The sequence below is a fragment of the Desmodus rotundus genome, chromosome 2 (genome assembly GCF_022682495.2).
Source record: "Desmodus rotundus isolate HL8 chromosome 2, HLdesRot8A.1, whole genome shotgun sequence".
NCBI classification, from domain to species: domain Eukaryota; kingdom Metazoa; phylum Chordata; class Mammalia; order Chiroptera; family Phyllostomidae; genus Desmodus; species Desmodus rotundus.
In genome coordinates this window covers 54606845-54613267 of record NC_071388.1, presented here as the reverse complement: position 1 = coordinate 54613267, position 6423 = coordinate 54606845, and the positions used below count along the sequence as shown (strand labels likewise).

At 40.7% G+C, this 6423-nt stretch overlaps 1 pseudogene; it reads left to right on the top strand.

The window, feature by feature from the left end:
• The first annotated feature begins 2763 nt into the window (after positions 1 to 2763).
• On the top strand, positions 2764 to 6118 carry LOC112300946 (RNA-binding protein MEX3A-like; annotated as a pseudogene).
• The last annotated feature ends 305 nt before the right edge of the window (positions 6119 to 6423 follow it).

Sequence of the window (6423 nt, the reverse complement as noted above, 5' to 3'; positions counted from 1 at the left end):
ATTTTTTTTTCCTTAGGTAAACTCTTACAATTTATTGTTGACTGTTGATAATAATGTGCTTGAACAAAAAAGACAAAAAAAGGTATAAGTAAAAAGTTAAATATAATGAAAAGAGTGCCTGTATTTGAAATATAGCTTGAAAATTGGGTACGTGTTGACTTACATGGTTAAAACAGCCAACTAATTTTTCTCATAAAAATCCTCATTCTAGTCACCTTTTTATAGCATATAATAAAATAACCAAACGCACGTGAGTGCCCACTCACACATAGACACCCAGTATGCTCAGAATCAGAGGGCAGAAAACCCTAACTCCAAGAATACATACTATCTTTTTCTCTGCTTAATGCTGATTTCCCAGTGACTGACATGGATGGCCCTATCTCCTTACACTCTCCTACACCTCATTATCTAGAGCCAGCTGTTCATTTCTTACAAGGGGCATCTTAACCTCACTACCTGCGACTAGGCCCATCTCCAAGGCCTTTCCTTTCGGCAGCAGGAAGGAGGCTTCTAGCCCATAGCAAGCCATCACCTGTACCCTGAGATTCAAGTAGGTAGCCTGGTGCTTTGGAAGATGTGCTGCTTTGAGGGAACCCAATAGCTGCACCTGATGAGGAAGCTGGAGAGGAGAGAGCAGGGGTTGCTCAACCTAGCTGGCAAGGGCTGACGTGGCCTCTTCTCTGTCCTGAGACAGCAGCCAGGACAACATGAAACTACACCCACCGGAGCACACAGGCTGCTACCGTCCACCTTCAGCCAGCCAAATGAACAAACGGAGGGCCGTCAGAAGGGCCTGCTGCTCCCACACTTGAGATTAAGTTGGCCTGGGCCCAGCTTGGGATGTAGATAGGGAAACCTGCCATTTTTAGAGGTTAAAAATTATGATGGCACGGAAAAGATAGTTTTCTGTTATTGTTTTTGTTTATTTTTCTAAAAAGAAGGCAAAAACATCATGAAAGGAGTTACTGTTGCAAACCATAAACTATTGACCATCTTGATGTTTTCTGAAAGCAAGGTAACAGACTCAGTTTTTATATTATGCTTTATCATTCAGACATATGTTTCATCTAGTTCTCCCTCCACAGGGTATTTCCAAATTGTATAAAGTGAGGCTTGTAGAAACTAATGCGCTATGGTACCTGCAGATATTGCTGTTATTTTGAAGTCAAAATGAATTGCAATATTAGTAGATGTTAAGCACACATAGGAAGTGAACAAATGGCAGAGCATACCTTGTTACAATCTTTAAAAGTGTTGAATTTTTCCTTCAATATACATAAGGAAGTAAATGCAGTAAAACTCCTGTAACGCAAGTTTTCCATATGCCACTAGTTTGGTTACACTGTGAATTAATGGCAATACTGTGTCATGTTGCAAATAGCAAGGTCTTTCTGAGTTAAACACATTGTAATTTGAGCCTCAGGTATGAATATGCAGGCTCTGTTACTCTGGGAACATTACTTGGTCTCTCTGAGTCTTCTCTCTTATCTTTCAAATGTAAGAAAGAGAATATAAACTATGGTCCAATATCAGTTATGCTAATTAAAATCACACACACAAAACAGCACTAAGTATTAACAAAGGGAATGCGTCTCTAAGGAGATGAATGGAACACATGAAAAGAAATGTGTTGCAGAGGGGAAAGGAGCATGAATCAGGGATGGAGGCGGGGCAGTAAATTAAATGGGAGGCTTGCTCACGCCAGCCATCAGAGTGCAGGCAGTCTCTTTCTGTGGCCACCCCGGTCATCACACAGTGGATCCTGGACAAAGTGACATGCAGCAAAGATGGAGGTTCTACATGGGCTCCCCAACTATGCTTCCGCTCACCGAGGCTGTCCTGGCTACCTCCACCACTGAATGACCAACCTGACAGCAACAGCGGAGACCAACACTGAGGGCCTGATATGGCACCATTCGTGGGGCCATCAGCCGGCTACCTGGTGGCAGGGTGATTATATTGAACTGCTTCTGTTTTGGAAGGGGCAGCATGTTGCCCTGATTGGAATAGACACTCTGGATACAGATTTGTCTTCCCTATACGTAATGCTTCCTCCAAATCTCCCACTTGTAGACTTAGAGAGTGCTCTGTCCTCTGTCATGGTATTACATGCAGCATTGCTTCTGATCTAGGAACGCACTTGATAGGAAAAGGAGTGTTAAATCGGACCCATGCTCTTAAAGTTCTCTTGTGTTACCGTGTTCCCTACCACCCTGAAGTGGCTGTTTTGATAGAATAAAGGAATGTACTTTTAGAGACACAATGGCAATACCTTTCATGCTGGATAAAGTTCTCCAGAAAGCTACTGGATAAGCTTGAGTCAGTGTCCAATATATAGTGTCCAATATACATAGTCTCTCAGCCAGGATACAAGGGTGTATCAAATTGGAAATGGACGTGACACAGCTCGCTATCACCCCTAGTGACCCACTAGCAAAGTTTTCTGCTTTCTGTTTGCATAACTTTAAGCTCTGCTTGTCTGCAAGCCTTAATTCCAGAGCGAGAAATGCTTCCACCAAGACACACAACAACGACTCCATTGAACTGGGAGTTAAGACTATGACTCAGCCACTTTGGGCTCCTCATGTCTCTGAATCAACTGGCAGAGAAGGGAGTTATGGTGTTGTCTGGGGTGATTAGTTCTGATTACCAAAGAAATTGAACTGCTATTCCACAATAGAGGGAAGGAAGAGTATGTCTGGAATACAGGATATCCCTTAAGATATCCCTTAGTATTACCATGCCTTGCAATTATGGACAATGAAAAACTACAACCTAATCCAGGCAGAACGAGTGGCCCAGACCTGTCAGGAAAGATGGTAAAGAACCGTGACCACTGAAGTGCTTTATGAAGGCAAAAGGGATACACAATGGATAGTAAAAGAAGATAGTTATAAAATCCAGCTCTGACCATGTGACCAATTACAGAAATGAAAGCTGTAATCATTATGAGCATTTCTTCCTTATTTTGTTGTGACTATGTTTGTGTGTGTGAAAATGTGTATATATTCACACACACACATTAAGCAAATTATCTTTTTTTCCCTCTATTCCCTTATACTGTTATCTGAGATGCATTAACTTTATAGTGGCATTTAAGTGTTATTAGTTTTACGTCATGAAAGATCAGAAGATGAGACACCACTCAAGGACTTTACCTCCTCTTCTGGGGAAGGGGTTGTAGCGCTTTATTTGATTTTGCACAGAATAGTTGTATTACATTAGGTCGAATTATGACCTTCATTTAGAGGTTAAGTATGGTTTAAAAAGCATCAGAGTTTCTTTTCCTAGATAGCCCCCAGTTATCACTTGGGGTTCAAATTAATGGTCAGAAGCTTTCCAATCAATACTGTCTAATCTTACACCTAGTGTGGAAACTGCCTGTAAACTCTGCCAATTCCTATTGCTGGGTGTTTCGGGCCATGAGGAAGATATTCCTGGGTTCTTCTCCAAAATTATGGACGTTCCGGAAACCTGGAAGAACTTAAGATCCTTGGCCCGATGATACGCACAGGAGCTAACTGTCCCCGCCCTCTTCGCACCACTGTCATTTTGAAAAGGATCAAAACGTAAATCTCTACTCTTGGGGTTGGGGTTGCATGTGCCTATTAGATCGAGCTTGCTAATTGTGTGTTACAATCTGCATTCTTACAATTTTTTAGTTTGCTTGATCTGTTACTGAGACATTTGTTTTAATTTTTGCACAATGATACTAAAGCTTTTAATTTCTCCTGTAGTTCTGTTAGTTTTGTTTTGTAAATGGAGACAATATGATTGGATGCATACACACATTTAATTAAGTTTTTGGTGAATAAGTTATCTTGTCATTATATTATCTTTAGTACTAAGCAATGTGTTTTGACAACATGTCTGTTTGACCTTACTTTGTTATGGTTTTTGTCATTGTTATTATTGTTAGTGCTTGGTATGCAATTTCTATCATTTAATTTCAAAATTCCCCTGTCTCATGTTTTATATGAGCATGTTCTAAGAGGCAAATGTTTTGATTTTGCCTTATAGCCAACTTTTTGGTCTAATTGGAAAAGTTGATCTGGTCTGTTTTCATTTATTTCATCAATATATTCAAATTCATATAATATCAATTTGCTTTACTGCTATTAATATATATATTATTTTTGGCTTTCCTTATCTCATCTGATATAGATAAGATTTGTTATTTATTTCTTTGTGCTGGTAAACAGATTTTATTTTCCTTTTTTCCTTTTTCAAGGTTGTCCCCAAGGAAAAGGAGGGCATTTTCTCTTGTCCTTACAACCAAAGTCTCTGTGTCAGCGATTTCCAAACTGAACTCTTCTCTGTGAAAGAACCCCTGAAATCCATCCCCAAACTATGCAATACTCACTTCTGATCATAATCATGCACTACTAATGTACTGAATGTACCAAAATTTTTAGAAAAGATATTTAAAATGAATACAACTCCCCAGTGGAATGTCTTATGCACTGGTTTCTCAGGGTGTACGTACACATAACTCACCTTAGAAACTGATATATTAGAAATACAACTATTTGCCAGAGAGGCTGTACCATATTATTGGATATTGTCACTTTCCTGTTTTCAGTCCCTTCTTCATCTTTGACCCTGGGGACTTCCTTCATTTTCAAAAACTCAGTAATGAATTTATATAAATAAATAAATAAATAATAAAATCCAGCATATATGTTTATTTAATATTTCTAGCTCTTTTATTTTCCCCTAAAATTTAAATATCATTTTACCTTTAATATTTCCGAAAACTGAAGTAGCTACTAAACTTCCTATGTTATTTCTTCCCTAAATTCTACTATTTAGAAAACCGAAGCTATTAAATAGATACTGAACCCATGCCCTAAAAATGCAAAATAATAATAGGAAAAAAACAACAACCAAAACCAGCTTTTCTACTTTGCCACTGATCCTCTTATTTTAACACTTCGTATTCAATTGACTATATATCATTGGTTTAATTGGAAACTTTCTGGCAAGGGATAGAAACATCAACACAATATTCGTATAGCAATTATTTTAATCATTGTTACGACTATTGAACATATGGTATTTTAATATAATTGAGACATAATTGAATAGTTCTTGAGGCAAATGCTGAACGTATAAATTTTTCCACAATAGATTTTAAAAGAACAGTGGGTTCTGTTGCTCTAACAATAGCTCTTTTCCCTTCCTCAACCTCTCTGTCTCTTCTCTCTCCCTCAGCTTTTGTTTTCCCGTGCCTAGTCTAGTGGTATTTGGAATAATGGGAACAAATGGGGGTTTTGGAGAACTAGGATTTCAGGGGAAGAGCTAAAGACTGAGGGCTGCTGGAAAACGAGTGCCATTCAGCTGGCTTTCGATCAACTCTGTCTCCTAGGTTCCGGGACCTGGGAAATAGGTGGGTGGGGGCCGTCACCCCTGCGCAGCTGGCCGCTCTCCCAGGCAGCTGGCCACATCATTGCTGCCCCCAGAGCCCCCGGACTTCCCCACTGCGGGCCCCCAAAGGGACCAGCGATGCCAAGCTCTGTGCCTTCTACAAAGAGATCGAGCTGAACCTGCAGGGCAGCAGTAACCTACCAAGTGTATTCCCAAGCCCACCTCGGAGCATGTGGCCAAGATCTGGGGCAAGGCGAGGCTGCAGGAGTAAGGTTCTCAGGGCCTAGACCAACACCTACATCAAGACTCCCGTGAGTGCAGGACGAGGAGCCAGTGTTCATGGTTACTGGGCAGCTGGTGGACGTGCCCACAGCCCGAAGGGATATCATCTCAGCAGCCTAGCCCTTCTCCATGATGCGAGGCTGCCTTTGGTGTGGCGCCTCCCCTGCCTGTGTGAGGAGGCCCTTCCTCATGGTGGGGTTGGTAGTGGGCCCCAAGGGGGCAACTATTAAGCAAGTCCAGCAGCAGACCGAGACATACACTATCACGCAGGGCTGCGATCACAACCAGTTGTTCAAAATTATGGGTGACCCAGGCGACGTGGAACGTGTAGGCGAGGAGATCGAGGCACGTGGCAGTGTGCACCGGCAAGACCCTTGAATACGACAACGAAAATGACTTCCTGGCAGGGAAGGAAATATTGTTATGCTCATTTACCATAAAAGGAAAAAAAAATCAGATGTTTTAAGAGATTTAATGCATCTCTTGACAAAATGCCCCACAGAAAGTAAGAAATGAATCTAAACAAGTCCGGTTTGTCTGATTATAACACTCACATGATTTTCACAGTTTATTTTCCGTAATCAAATGAAGAGAAGAATGCCTTTAGAAATTTCTTTGATGGCCAATCAATTCACAATGCCTAATTCTCTTTTGATAAGTGTGAATTAATGGGTGTGTGTGTATCCACAAAGGTAACATTAGTAATAACATTCTTCCCAACCACAAAAACCAAATTTTCCCAACTGCTGGCTAAAATAGACAATTTTTCAT